This window comes from Typopeltis vanoorti, chromosome 20 (genome assembly GCF_054136105.1).
Source record: "Typopeltis vanoorti isolate ZY-2024b chromosome 20, IOZ_Tvanoo_1.0, whole genome shotgun sequence".
Classification (NCBI taxonomy): domain Eukaryota; kingdom Metazoa; phylum Arthropoda; class Arachnida; order Uropygi; family Thelyphonidae; genus Typopeltis; species Typopeltis vanoorti.
Genome location: NC_143568.1, coordinates 3,960,055 through 3,974,877, shown reverse-complemented (window position 1 = coordinate 3,974,877; position 14,823 = coordinate 3,960,055). Strand labels below are relative to the sequence as shown.

At 36.9% G+C, this 14,823-nt stretch overlaps 1 protein-coding gene across 3 annotated transcripts in view; it reads left to right on the top strand.

Moving 5' to 3' along the window:
* Positions 1-14,823, top strand: part of LOC150095199 (uncharacterized) — a 195,157-nt gene that overhangs the window by 24,642 nt on the left and 155,692 nt on the right. Inside the window, exon 1 of one of the 3 annotated variants that reach the window (XM_090409842.1) lies at positions 12,914-12,977. The exons of the other annotated variants lie outside the window; for them this stretch is intronic. The gene's annotated coding sequence lies outside the window, so the exon portion shown is untranslated. Of the gene's footprint in view, positions 1-12,913; positions 12,978-14,823 lie in introns of those variants that run through there. 3 annotated transcript variants of the gene reach the window in all.

The following is a 14,823-nucleotide window of genomic DNA, read 5'->3' as shown; positions in this document are numbered from 1 at the left end:
TTTGCTACACTATGTTTTACTACTAAAATTAAAAAAAAAAAGTACATTCATGAATCAAAAAGAATATGCTAAATAATTCTTTTTGTTATGTACATTGCTTTAATTATTTGCATATGTTCTAAATAAATTTACCAAGTGTCGGGTTGTTTAGAGTATTTTGAACGAAGCAACCAAGGCTATGAGACTAGTGTATCGTGTCTGTTAACTGCGTTTGTTCTTCTGGTCCATTGGCCTTTTTCTTTTTTGCATGGTTTAAAACCTCAGTTCTGTAGAAGAAATATTGGATTAAAATATAATTTTTTTCTTATCATGTTGTAATAAGCCATTAAAAGTCTCTTACTAAGTACATATCCGTTACCGAGAGACCTAAAGAAAGTCGAACAACGTGGACGTATCATAAATTAGTTTATTATTATTATTTGACACCTGTACAAAGTCCAGGCCTTCATCTGGAGAATCTCCCTCATTCCTCCTCCTGTCAAACACGCCTTTTGCCTGTCAACTACATGTGCTCTAATGTACTTGTTTTGTCAGGGGAAAAAAGCGAATCATCATCATCATCATCATCGGCCTTCCACCAGAGACAAAAATCGATGCAGAGTGGCAACAGGATGAACTCAACGAATTGCCCAAATTTATATTTATGAAGATTCCATGCATTTCAGTGTTATAAAAACAATAAAATAATTATCAGAGGATAAATACCAGAGGGTGGATAAGTACAAAATTTATCTCAGACGACCAGGGGCAGCTCGTGCATAGGCTCTACGGAACTGCAGCACCCCCAATATTTCTCGATATATAAATATATTAATTATTTTATTTATATTTGCTTATAATATTTAATTTTATCATCAACAACCCTACACGATTCTCCTATTTTGTATAAAAAATAATAAAAATCCATCTTGTAGCACTTGGGAGGGCGCTAGCAGCACTGTGTTTACCACAGCGTCCTATTGCTACGCGCGCAAACATGTGCACGTCATAGTGAGATGCGAGCTATTAGCGTAATGCGGCACTGTCCGTCGCGCAGTTCCACTGTTGTTTATATGCAGTTTGCGCCAGTAGTAGAGTGTTCGTCGTGCTTATCGTGTTTACTCCGTCTCTTTAAATATTTGGACATTACAATTAAAGGATTCAATTGCAATGTCCAAAAATTGTAAATTAAAGGAATGGATTTTATTTTTAAGTAATTTTGAATTATGTCAAACTGTATAATTTTATCGATAATAAACAATACTTTTTCTTGTTTAATTTTTTTTAATTTTTAGCATAATTTTGATATTTTATCCAAACATATATGCACTGTCCTTACAGTGTGTATGTATATTTCGAAAGTTGCGGCACCCCCACGATTTCAAGCCACGAGCCATCGCTGTAGACGACACACACACACACACACACACACACACACACACACACACACACACACACACACACACACACACACACACACACACACACACACACACACACACACACACACACACACACACACACACACACACACACACACACACACACACACACACACACACACACACACACACAGAGAGAGAGAGAGAGAGAGAGCTTGAACATTAGTGTCTGTTAGTTTATACTTCAATTGCATTATTGTAGCTTAGAGGATACGATGCAGTACAAAATAAAATAAATAAAAATAAAAACGGCATTCAAATCGCGCATTTCTTGCTATCTATATTTATTTTAGTCGTAAGATTATCGACAGCATTTTCTTTTTATTAAGCATTCCAATGACAATCGTATCCCAAGTGACCACGAAATGAAAACATATCCTTGCTGCATGCCACACGAGAATAAATACTAATCTTCTATTTTCTACCTGCTGAAATCAGTCATTTGTCATGTACGATAATATATTTAGTTAAGAAAGCAATAACGGTCTGTAGAACACACGAAAGACCACGATTGCGTGATTGCTTTTCATACATGCGACACGCTAGTCACATGACATAAATACGATACCCTTCACTGCAGACAGAAACATTATTAATTACCGTCTTAAAGTCACTGCTTCCTAAACTACGAGTCGTGACACCCCACAGAGGTCGGGAAGTACTTCAAGGAGGTCGCGTCAACATTTTCCAGTAGACATCACTCCGTACAAAAAAAAAAAAAAAAAAAGTTCGTGTGACAAAATTAGTATCAAGTGGACATGTTTTTCAAAGACTTCTTCATAGTGAGATATGATATCACTTTTCTTAACAACAAGAGATGAGTTATGACTGAAAGGAGATACGAATGACTCTTCAAGTGCTTAGGTTACGAGGCAGTTTTAATTAATTGATTCAGCTCCCTAAATCTTATCGGAATCAACTTAATTACTGATCTCATAAGTTTGAATGGAGCTATATAAAGGAGCGAATAACTTACCTTTAGAGAAGATGTATTCTCTGACAAAGAGCTTCTATAATATTGTATTTAATATGCACAGTGAGCAGTAAAAATGCAACAGGAAAGAGCATGAAATTCTTTTTTTTTCCCCCAACAAGGAGATATGGACAGGTATGTCCCATATCTTAATTAGCAATATGGAAGCAGTTAAATGTAAGTACGTAATAACAATTGAATTATATTCGATTTTTTGTTACTTTATAAAATATTTTATTTGTCTCATAAAGGCCAAAGATAGATCATTCGGATGAGACTTCTACATAGCTTTTTAAGAAATGCAAAGAACCGACTAGGACTTCTAATCTAATGTCCAACATCACCTTTTCGTGGTGCGTCCGTCTAGTAGGTACAGACATACTTCTGCCTGGACACTGAGCGAACGACAAGGGCTGACAATTTAGGATTTAACTGAACCAATCGTATTCTGTGTTAGCTTAAACTAAAAGACAGCGATGATTCAACAAGTGAAATGTCATGTCGACTGGAGTGTCATCCGGTTTGATAAAGTCTTCCCTGTTTTTGCCACTGACTCAGGGCGAAACCGTGAAGAGTCAGCTACCGGAACAAACTCCATGTGAGTATAATTCAGATAGGTACCATCAGCGTAAGAAATACCAACGAAGAAGAATTGAAAAAATACCAGCTTGACATAACTAATGTTACCCAAACAAAGAAGACCGAAGCAGGTAAGATTCTTCTAAAAAACAACACAGGAAGATGCGATATTCAGGCAATAACGATCAAAAAAATGAAGTAGCTTCTGTACGCCCACAGAAGCGAGACCCTTCGACACTTCTGCGCATGTCACGAAAAGGAGAATCCATTCCGATAATAGGGTAATCAATCCGTCTTCTGGGATGGGTTGTTTATTATTACACGTCGGAAAATTAACTTCTCTTTAATGATCATTGTAGTTTTTACAGTGGTAACTATTTTGCTTGTATAACAGTTGGAAAATTTTGCGTATAAAGCACGTGATTTCGTGTGTTGGTGACCAATTTGTGCATCGCCTTATTTATTTCTCCCCTTTAACATGAATTGACTCTTCTTGGCAGTCTGCCAACTGAAGTTCTCGTATCTGTGGTCGGACACTATAGTAGTTAACACTAAACACGAATATAACCTTTGGAATGGCAAGCAGTATAATCAAGTAGAATGATCAATAGGGGCAAACATCAAAATGAGGAATTGGACAGTGAGACAGATTTTTGCCTAGGGGCCTCTAAATAAACCCACGAAAGTTTCTACTGAGAAAGAAATGGAGGAATTTTTTGAGCCATAGAAGGAGCTGACATTAAGATAACGTTGGTTCGTATTGAAGATCTAAACGACAGAGAAGGAAATGAATAACCATACAGAAGTGTTTTAGGGAACTTGGAAGGAAAGAGTAAAGCTAATATTAATGGTAAATATTACCTGTTCTGTTCGATTTCTGTTCGAGAAATGTACTGTCATCACTAACACACCGTGTTCCAACATAAAGATGTGCACAAATTCATATCGAGGGAAGGCAAAAAATAAAAAACGTCTCATTGATAATGGTTTCTTCACACAGGAGCCAAGAGATTTGAAATAGGAAGTGATCACCATTTAGTTTTGAGTAGGATGAAAACGAATTTCATAGTGGGGAACCCTGAAGGGAAAAAATCATTCCATGTCAGTATCAGACCCACTATCTCACCTTTGATTTCAAAATTTCATACAACGGCTCTTTGTATGGGTTCAAACCCATCCTTCACTACAGAGAACTGTCGTTACTGACTGATCTACGGAGACTCTGGGGGGCGTATGGTATAGGAATATGATAGAGAAGACTGATGTTTCTTTTTTTTTTTAATGTTATCTCGTTCTATATAGATTATTATTATTGCTATTTTTAATTTGGAAAATGAAAAGACGTTACATTTGTAACCACATTTCCTTATTATGTGCAAATTATGTACATAAATTGCATGCATTTAAATTATATGGCACGTGATTGGCTGAATATATGCGTCCCCACTCTCTCTAACCTGCAGGTTGTGGGTTGGAATACACTGGCATTGACGTGTAGGAATGCATTTAGTGGTTGATGATTTCATAGTCCGGCGTGTTGTGATACAACAAAAGCCTGTTTATGGGGGCTCTCAAAGTGGCTCAAAAGAAGTCCCATATTCAGTCTCTGGAGCAAAGCGCTTTAATTAGATCATCCTGTCCACAATACCACAGATTTGCAGCTTTTCATGGGAGAACTGCCAGAAATAAACCTAACATTCTTTGCCGCCTGCAATTAGGCCTATCATGCATTTGACACACACTTAACTATCTATCGATATTTGGTGTAGTTAAGTATATCTTCACTGTATCTAATTAAAAATGTTTAATTGTATTTAAAAATGAGTTTGTTTGCTGATATTCTGAAGGAAGGAAGCTGCCTTAAATTAGTTTTTGCAGTTTTTGAATTTTGAAATTTAAAGACAAAAATTGATATAAAGAACCACAATACACCTTCTTCCATAACCAAATTTACGGAAGACTGTTATAGGCTTTTCGATTACAGTGGCCGAAGGAAACGCTAGTTTTTAACTCGACCACTGAAAATCAACGGCAGACGCTATTTCCCACAACTATATGGGTTTAGGACCACGCTATGGAGGCGAGTATCTACGTACTCTCTTCCGAAGTCTTGTAATTGACTTGTAACGTCTTAACAGGTGAAGACTAAGAAGGGCCGCTCGTTTATTTGTGGCGTAAAAGACATCAGCGAATTTATGTAATTTTATTTTGAATATCAATGGAACTTAATTGATTGTAAATGATAAATACGCGTACATGATTCTAACTTGAATAATGAAATTTAAAATATTACTAACTTCGGAAATAAAATACAGATAACAGTGGAATGACTGTAAAGCCATGTTCACGAAGAAGGAGAATAATTCTCATGAATAAAATCGAGAAATGGCGAGAGGACCAAATGCTTGTGTCCGCATGAGAAATCGGTGGAAAGAGAACAGCGAAAGAGCTAGTGGGAACCCTCCTTACAGATGCATTTCACATCCCCTAAGATGGGCGTTCTAAGCAAAACTGTCACGTGGGAAACACCGACTACGCTCCCGACATCCAATAGCGACTGTAAGAGCTTAGCAAGTTGGTCGGAATGAATGCGAATATTGTGCACACACTCTCGACTCGAGTAAAATTCCGACATCCCCCGTCTGCGACAAAACCTGGCTTCTGTGGAGCTGCTGTGTTTTAAATTGCGACCAAAGCAACGAAGTATGAGGCTGGCATGTTCTGTCTCTTAACTGTGTTTTCGGTTGGTTTGAATGCTTTCTGACAGCGTTTCCCAAACTTTTCCTACGACGGAATACTTCACAAATCCTGAAATTTTCACGGAACACCTTGGTTATTTTGTAATGTATTAATTAATAATTAACTGTTAATTTAGCTGCTTTTTATTCTTAATTAATAATTAATTAAACATCAATTGAACATAAACATCATTAAATTAATTTGTGCTGATTTTCATTGACATATCCCATTCTGATCACCAAAAATTTATAGTATTATTATAAGTACTTACGAGTGAATGCAGACTTTTTCTCCTGTGTGCTGGTAGTTTCCCCCTCCTTTTGTACAACCTGGAGATCGCTTTGTAGGCTGCTGGTGGATGACTCGCTATCTGTTGCATCACAAACACCTTCAATAAGAGATTTCTTAATACCAAAATTAAACCAAAGTTCATATTTAAATTTTAATATAAATAAGAAAGTCCCTCGTCTCTCTTATTCATATTAAAATTTAAATCTGTAGGCCTGTTACTTTCAAAAAAATCACGGCTTCGAAACTTTCACCCTACAATACGAATTTGCGAAGAAAGTATTCAGTATTACTAGATTTGAGAACCGGATACAGACTACCTTGATCTTCAATTTCCGTGGAAAAATTTTCTTTATACTCCCTTGATGATTGGTCACTAACATTTGCAACACAGATGTTATTTCTTTCAGTTTTGAGAACAGAGGATACGCCGCCCATTATTATAATCCTCTTGCAGGCAATGTTTATGACCGGTCATAAACAGTGGTATTCCCTTTCCCAAATGTTGAAAGGTTTCGATGCGTGAAAATTAACGATGATTCGTGAATACTTCCACGTTTAAAAATACACGGCTTGGTCACCAACATTCGCTACACAGATGTTATTAGGCGTTCTGGGCTTTTCGACATCTTCACGAATATTATTCTCCTCAGAATATTTCCACTATAAAATATTTATTCATGAAAAATGCTTAGAAAACTAAAATGACAAATCCCAGGAAAACTGCTCGCGGAACACTTATTCACCTTCCGCGGAACACCAGTGTTCCGCGTAACACAGTTTGGGAAACCCTGCTGCTTTATGGGATGAAAAACCCGAGTCTCCGGTAGGAAAAAACTCTGCCATCTCGATATCAGATGGCTAAACTCATCTTCAGTCGAAAATCCCCAATTGAGATTCTTCACATCCAGACGGGGACCGAACTCAAGTCTTTGAAACCAAAGACAATCGTTGATACAGACTGAGATCGCAATGCTCGTCAGCAGTCACTGGCATTCCGTTCTTTTCCCCCCCTACCGCGTCTCATACGGAGGTCGAAGAGTTTTCCCTCTTGTCAACTCGTTTTTTAAGGCCTTAGTGACTTGCCAATATCAGACAACAACAGCATTGATTTTTAACCATCGTTCCTCCTCATTAACATGGTTTCGTTTCGTAGCGTCACAACTCTCTCGTGAGTGTCCGTATTCCTCCTGTCGTGTAAGGGTGTCTACACTCCCAAAGGGCAGTGATCAGCCTCATTTCAGGATGCAACGACATAAAAAAACAACAACTCAGTGAATAGGTACCAATGAATTGTCAACAACGTGGTAAATCTTTCCGAAGGCGTAAACGGAAAATATTTGGACCACCCGGAAAAGTGAACAGCTGTACTGGAAGCTAAGAGTTTCTTTAAATAGACAGGAAAGAATGCGCTTTCCAGGCGACTATAATTATTAGTGCAGACAATATATCCTTCATTGCCAATTGCTAGCTCTTCACGAAGACACACAAAGAAGTTGCGTTTCTAAAATCATTCTTTTAATGTCTCTTTCAGCATTATACGTCACGGTTGGAAGTGTTCTTCGAGTGTGCATTATTTATTCGTTTTTTCGTACGAACTTCCAAGTCTGGCAAAGAGCACTCAGGTTATTTGTAGTCATTGACCTGAAGAAGACAGTGGAAACACAATATTAATATCTCGCAACCTACTTTTGATTTCTTGTGTTCAGGAAGTAGAGCATGAATCGATCGGTGTCCACATTTCTTTATCGTTGTTCATTTTCAGAAAGAGAGTGCTTGTGTAAAAGAGTTTTATTCTTACAGTCGCAAAATGTAACTAGTAATTAGTATTTCTAACATAAAAGACATTATTTACATTGACGGCTAAAACGATCGTTTTAACACTTATAGATATGTGCGGGTGATTTGATTTTGGTGTTAGCAGAATTAATTATATTTAATTCTAATTTATAAATATTTTCACGCTTTTAGGAACATTCGTAAATTGTGTAGCATCTTTAGATTCATTTTAGCATCTTTATATACGCATGAATTTTTTTTTTTTTTTTTTTTTTTTTTTTTTTTGTACTGGTTGGACGGACTGTATTAAGGTCTGATGCAAGGGCAATTTGTAGAGTCATCACAATTTTAGATAAAATCAGACACCAGCTTTTCAGTAAACAAATAAAAAAAACGATACAAAATGATAATAATAATAATACACAGTTTCAAAAATACTGATAGTAATAATTGTCCAGAATGGTTTTTGTATTTTCTTCGTTTTTTTGATATCTGATTCCGAATTGAGTATCTTTGTCTTTATGATAAAAATGAGATCTGCGACAATTTTTTTTAAAAAAAATTCTAATGAATGAAATGAAAAAGCTCAATAAATAGCGGGTATTTGTAACGAAATGAAGTATTTCGTGTTTATAAAAATAAACGCAAGCGCCTAAATAGCCCTTCGTAACTTCCACGACGCTATCTAGATAGAAAATAAAGAATGTTACGGATTCAGTTCCTAACATCGACTGAATGACTTGTTGTAGACTTTTCTTCCGTTGGGTCTCAAGTTAATCGATTTTTGAACCAGACAAATAGGGCTTTGCAGTCATATACATGATTTAATTCAGGGGCGAATGCTGCTCTTGAAATTCAGGCTTGTTCTTGTTATCATTCAGGGAGTGTGATTGAAGTCTGATTAGCGGAATAATGAATTGCTGGCCATTTAAAACTATAGATTTAGAAATTTATGTGCATTTAATCATACAAATACAACATTTATTTTACAAATGATGTTCTATCTTTTTCAATTTAGCTACTTGAATACAAATTCTACCGTACGGTTCTTCTTTATTAACTGGTCAACAACATCGTCATAAAAAGTTGTAACTTAATTTCCCCAAGCAACACGCACACTTGTAAAGGCTGGCTGAAGCTACTTTCACTGCGTATGGCCTGTGTTTAAGACGACATGAAGGGAGCGGGATTTGGCTATACGCACATGAAATCGCAGTGCTGCTGCGAGGACCTGGAAGCTCTTACAACCGAGCAAGCCAAGGTAGTTTTGACTAGACGAGCAAGCATCGGCCTTCGATACACAACGCAAAGCTCAATTATTGCCGCGCAAGCTTAAGACGTCTTCTGTCTACAAAAATAAAAGCCTAAATGGAATCCTTATAAAGCATGCATTTATTAAGAAATAAATATTACTTCTTTCTCAAGTAATGAGCTTGAGAAAGAAGTTCTCTGGATTAGAGGTAGTTGATGGAAGTTTCACTTGGCTATGCTACCAATTACATATTTGGTTCAATCCGTAATTGGAGAATTCGCCCCTGGTTTAATCCTTTATCCAAGTGTAAGCAAACAAAGTTTGCTCTTGACGTATTTTCAGGACTGGGGAATCTCGTGGTAAAGGTGGATTGACTTCTCATCACTTGCCTCACTGTCCCATAATGCAAAACACATCTCCTTGCAAACATGTATAATGTTATGCATTATGGGAAGGGTCACTACCCAGACCGGTTTCAACCTTTATTGAGGTCTCGCCAGTGGGAGCCAGATCCAGAGGTGGTGATATTAAGGTGGAAGCAATGCAGAAGTCAGTCATATCACCATATACCAGTTGCCAAAAGGTGTAACACCTTATTATTAAAATACTCTGGAAGCAGAGCCCTATTGGATGGAAGTTTTTTCACTTGGCTATGCTACCAATCATATTTGGTGCAATCCGTAATTGGTAGCGTAGCCAAGTGAAAAAACTTCCATCCAATAGGGCTCTGCTTCCAGAAAGTTTTTAATCAGAATATTCGACAGCAGATCCCCCACTTTCAGACACTAATTAAATGCAGAAACACGAGAAGGAGGAAGTTTCCCGCCGTAAGCCTAAAAATCACCCCAAGAAATGAACTCAACTATCAGTGAGTTGGAGTCTGGATGTAAATCGATTTCGTCAAGTTGATGCTAAAAGAGTTCTGTCCACTCCCTTTGTGGAACGAAATGGAGTTAAGGAATCGATTTATTTTAGAAACAAAAATATTTGAAGATCAAAGTAGTAATTGATTTTTATTTCGGTAACAGTCTAGGAAAAAGATATTGTGAAGGGCCATTTAAGATGACATTTTGTGATAAACTACGCATGTAATGAAGTCGTGTTAAGATGATACAAACGCAGATAGAGACGGCGATTCCACACTGGCGCCACCACCACCACGGCTGAAATAACAGCCCCCTAATTGTGAAGTATCACGAGCCATTACTCTAATTGCAATGTAACTGGTAATTAGAGCTATTTCTAAACATAAAAGACATTATTTACATTTACGGCTAAAACGATCATCCTCGTTGTCATTACTTCGAATTTGTTGGATCATCTTGTACGACTACATTTATCATCAAGGTTTCTTTGCTGCTGTCTTCAAGCGCTACTCTTACACTCCGCATCTTGTCTCGAAAATTTCATTTAAAGACAACACGTACTCTTTCTTCTGGAACAGCAGTGATTTTTTTCTTTAATAATTCGGCTGTCTTAGCCTGTGCTAGAAAATTTTGATTATGAATGTTAAGGAAATATGGATTAAATGGTTGGGTACTTGTGTTCCGTTGTCAAGGTAACAGCGATGTCCATTGATTGGGAAGATCTAGATTCAAATTCCATTTGGAGAGGAGGAACATTCTTTTGAAAAGGATTTTGGTGCCAAAGGCGATTAAGTTGGTTCCATGAAAATTCATCGAAAAAACAGTTCATCGAAAGACAATTCATCGAATGAATAATTCACCGAAAATTTTAACTAACATTTCTTTAAATTTCATCTCGGCAAAGCGGAATTGCTAATATCATTTCGGAACTTTTTTTTTCAATAATGTGATGATAAAAGTGATCCATTTAGAACAAAAACTGAACCGTGCAGACAGCTTCTTGTACCGACAACTTCTACTAATTTCGCTAAGTCAGAGAGTTTTTGTAATACTTAATTTGGACACGTGATTTCTTTGTCGCCCCGAATTTAGCTGAACTGAAAACTGGAAGGGTTCGGCATTTTCTTGTAAAAGTTTCAAATAGCGAATCCGAGGAATATTCATCCCATAATAATTGCTGTATTGAAGTCGCATATTACTACTAGCAACAACAATAATAATAATGGAGCTTGCGTAGTTCAGTCGGTATAAACGAAGCTGTTTAGATAGAAAGACCTGGGTAGTTGGAATCCCATTTACGACGCGCATAACTTTTATCAGTCCTGTTCAGCTAAAGGTAAGTTAGTAGGCATAATACGGAGATGGCTGGGCTTTTCCTCCCGGAAACAGGCAAATCAGTCCCATGAACAGACACGAAACAGTTATCGGACAAGAATATAAAGACTATAAGAAACCATATTGTTCTATAATTATTCCCTATTAAAGTAGCATTGCTTTCTCACTTTGCACAGTTTTTAAGCATCGGATAGTCATGGCCGGAATGAAGGTTTCTTCAGACAAATTCTGGACAGCGGAGCAAGAATAGCCCATTCTAGAACTTCCAAGTTGCGAATCAGCCAGTTTCGAGTTTTGGTTATAACATCAGAGCAGGCACTCCTGACTTTAAGCACACGTTGCAAAATGGGTGGGAAGAGCAAAACCGATTTTTTTTTTTAATTAACAAATTTAAATTGAATAATCTAATATTGAATATTGAATCCAACATTATTTCTTAACCGAATAAGAAACTCAAAGATAGGGAATCTAAGAGTTTCATGCCGAATATAGAAAACTATAACAGTTCGTGCGAGTCCAAGCGTAAGCCAACACGTGGTACATGCTGGGGCAACTCGTAGTAAAGGTGGAGTAAGTTCCAATCGCTGTCCTTAGTATTTGGCTTACGCACGGACTCGCCGAGCTTTTATAGTTTTCTATATTCGGCATGAAACTCTTAGATTTCCTATCTTTGAGTTTCTTATTCGGCTAAGAAATAATGTTGGATTCAATATCCACTTAATTTGAATAAATGTACCTCGCCGAAGTGAAGCCTGTTGGCTCTTGGTCTCAGTAATTTACTATCTTACTATTTACTATCAGGTCTCCAAATTGGAGATGAACCACAACTCGCTGAAACGGTGTTCTAGTTCATCACATAACGAACAAGGTTTAAAAAATTCATATCAGGTCACCAAACAATTATCACAAAAAAAAATAAAATAAATAAACTATCCCATTTTGTGTTTTATGCATGTTAGCATATTTTAAGTATCAGCATTTTATAAATATCAAGGTTTTTTTTTGTTATTGTTGTTGTTCTTTATGCACAGCTCTTAAAAACTGCATTCCACTCTAACACTATACTGCTATTTTTTAAGACAGAAAATTCAAACAATAAAATAGTAATATTACAAATACGTGCGCGCGCGCGCGCGCGCGCGCGTGTGTGTGTGTGTGTGTGTGTGTGTGTGTGTCGGCTTACTCTTTCTACATGCATTACGTACCGGCATATAAGATTCTTAGAGAGAAAACGATTGAAATCAAGCGTGTCGACTACCTCCTTAAATGCAAGCCAATATTACAGAATTGGACCGAGTGATTACAGCTCTATTCACAGACTTAACAGCTTCAAGTGACTGATAAAAGCAGTAACTCAATCACCATTACGTTGATTCTTTATACTGTCTCCTTCCTCTACTAATTTCATACACCATATGCAAAATATCAAATCCACGCAACAACTTACATGTCTTTTCTTGGAAACAAGCGCATGAGCCGCCATTTCCAAGAAAAACGGTCACGCCCAAAAAAGAATGTTATTAATCAAATGTAGAGCATTTTTGTTTGTTGTACCTTAAACAGGAACAAGTTCAGTGCTTTCTACGTTTGTGAGGTTAATGTGTGCGTAATTTGCTTATAAATATTAAATAATTTAAAAAAAAGCTAACTGTTTTTCGATAGATGTCATTGTTGTAGCTTGTACTGGCTATGGAGTACGTTCACTTGGTAACAAAGAGGGCGCGCAATGTTACAACAGATCAAACGTAAGTGTTTTTTTGTCTTTTGCAAATAAGGTTTTTTGAGCGTAGACGTAAACCGAATTTGAAGAAATAAATGAGGTAATTTAGCCGAGAAGTGTTCATCGATTGTTTGAGTTAGTATTACAACTACTATTAATTAAGGTCAAGTTTAATTAATTAGATTACATTTAATCAGCTAAAGAATTCCAATCACGTTAAAAGTAAGGAGATAAATTTTCATTTAAGTGACTGAAGTGTAACCGATTTAAAGAAACACTGCGCATGCCAGTTTAAGTTGCCTTTGTAATTATATTTTTAAACCAAGAATAAACTTCAGAATATTGAAAAAAATATACAGAATTAAAATGTATTTCTTTCGCATTACTATGGGGAATTAATCTGCCATTACAAACTGTATGTACTAAAAATTACCAAATGCAGTTAATCCATGGGATTAAACGTTTCGTTTTGATATTAACGTAATCTGTTGAATGCTTTAACTCGATGATAACGCTTCTAATGACGGGTTAATTCTTACAACAAATTGATGCGTGCGCGTGTGTGTGTGTGTGTGTGTACTTTTGGCCTCCCACGATGCGGTTTGGATAATATATTAATAAATTTATAGCATAAATAAATAAAATTTTCACATAATTTCGTTTATCGAAAAACAAAACCCGCAAATATTTTACAGAAACTAAAGTATAAGTAAAATCAACAAGAACAACTATGATATGAACGATAATGCATTGTCTACGAAGTTGCTGAATGTCATAAATTCACGGATGTTGAATCTTCGGGCAAGAAGGGAGGGGGGGGGGGGATTAATGTCAACCTTAGGGGACAGCTTGGAGCTATGCCTTAGCATGAGAATCTGAAAGGAAAGGATATTATTTGTACATAGGAAATAACACGGGGAGTTGAAGGAAGTACTAGAATGTATTCCTAGGGTTAGTAGAATGAAACAGGCGACTGTTATATGCATGCGTATCAGCAAGCACGAGATGCAAATAAAAAACATGTAGAAGGAATGCGAAATGAAGTGCAATATCAGCAAGCTCATGAGTTGCTAAGGCAAGCAGAAGTAAATTATGAGATGAAATTAGCAGTGCAGGCCAAAGGAATTCTGCTGATACGATGCTAATGGAACCTGAAGAAGTATTTGAATTAATTAGTGGTCATTTTGAAACGTTTTATTTTCAGGATGTGGGAAAAAATCAGTGCCTGATGTGACAGGCATTGACGGAATGTGCTAGGATATCGCAAATCCCAATGCGATTTCTGCCATGGTTGTTGTCGTGGAGTCCATTGAAGAGCTTCTAGATATGACCGTGGATCTGTAGAACTGCTTTGGCAATCTGTTGAACTTTGATGGAGTGGAGTTTTCCTCTAGGGTGATTGTCAATTTTCTGTAGAACAGCAATTGCTGGACAAGAATAGATAAAGGGGCAGGTGTTAGTTCAACTCCTGGACAGTCTTTGCATGTTTCATAGCTCTTCTACTACCGTCTGGCTGAATTTTCATGTCTTTAAAATGTTCCGTCCTTAGTTTGGTGATGATTGTGGTCATCTCTCTGTTTTCATTAATTTCACTGATTTCATTCTTCTTCTTGAGTGTTTGTTTTACCAATCTTATTTTGGCAACAGAGTTAGCATCGGTTAGTGATAGTGGGTGTAATTTTTGAGGTAACAAAAATTACACCCACTATCACCCACCCACAACAGACAGATAACCAAAGAAGCAAGACTGATCTTTAATTGCCTTCAATATTTACATGGGCTGGTATCCATTGCGGTGTGTAGTTCTTATTCTTCGAATTTAAGGTAGTTAGTAATTAATGAATTTCCTGTGGGAGTTTTGTTTTTCCATT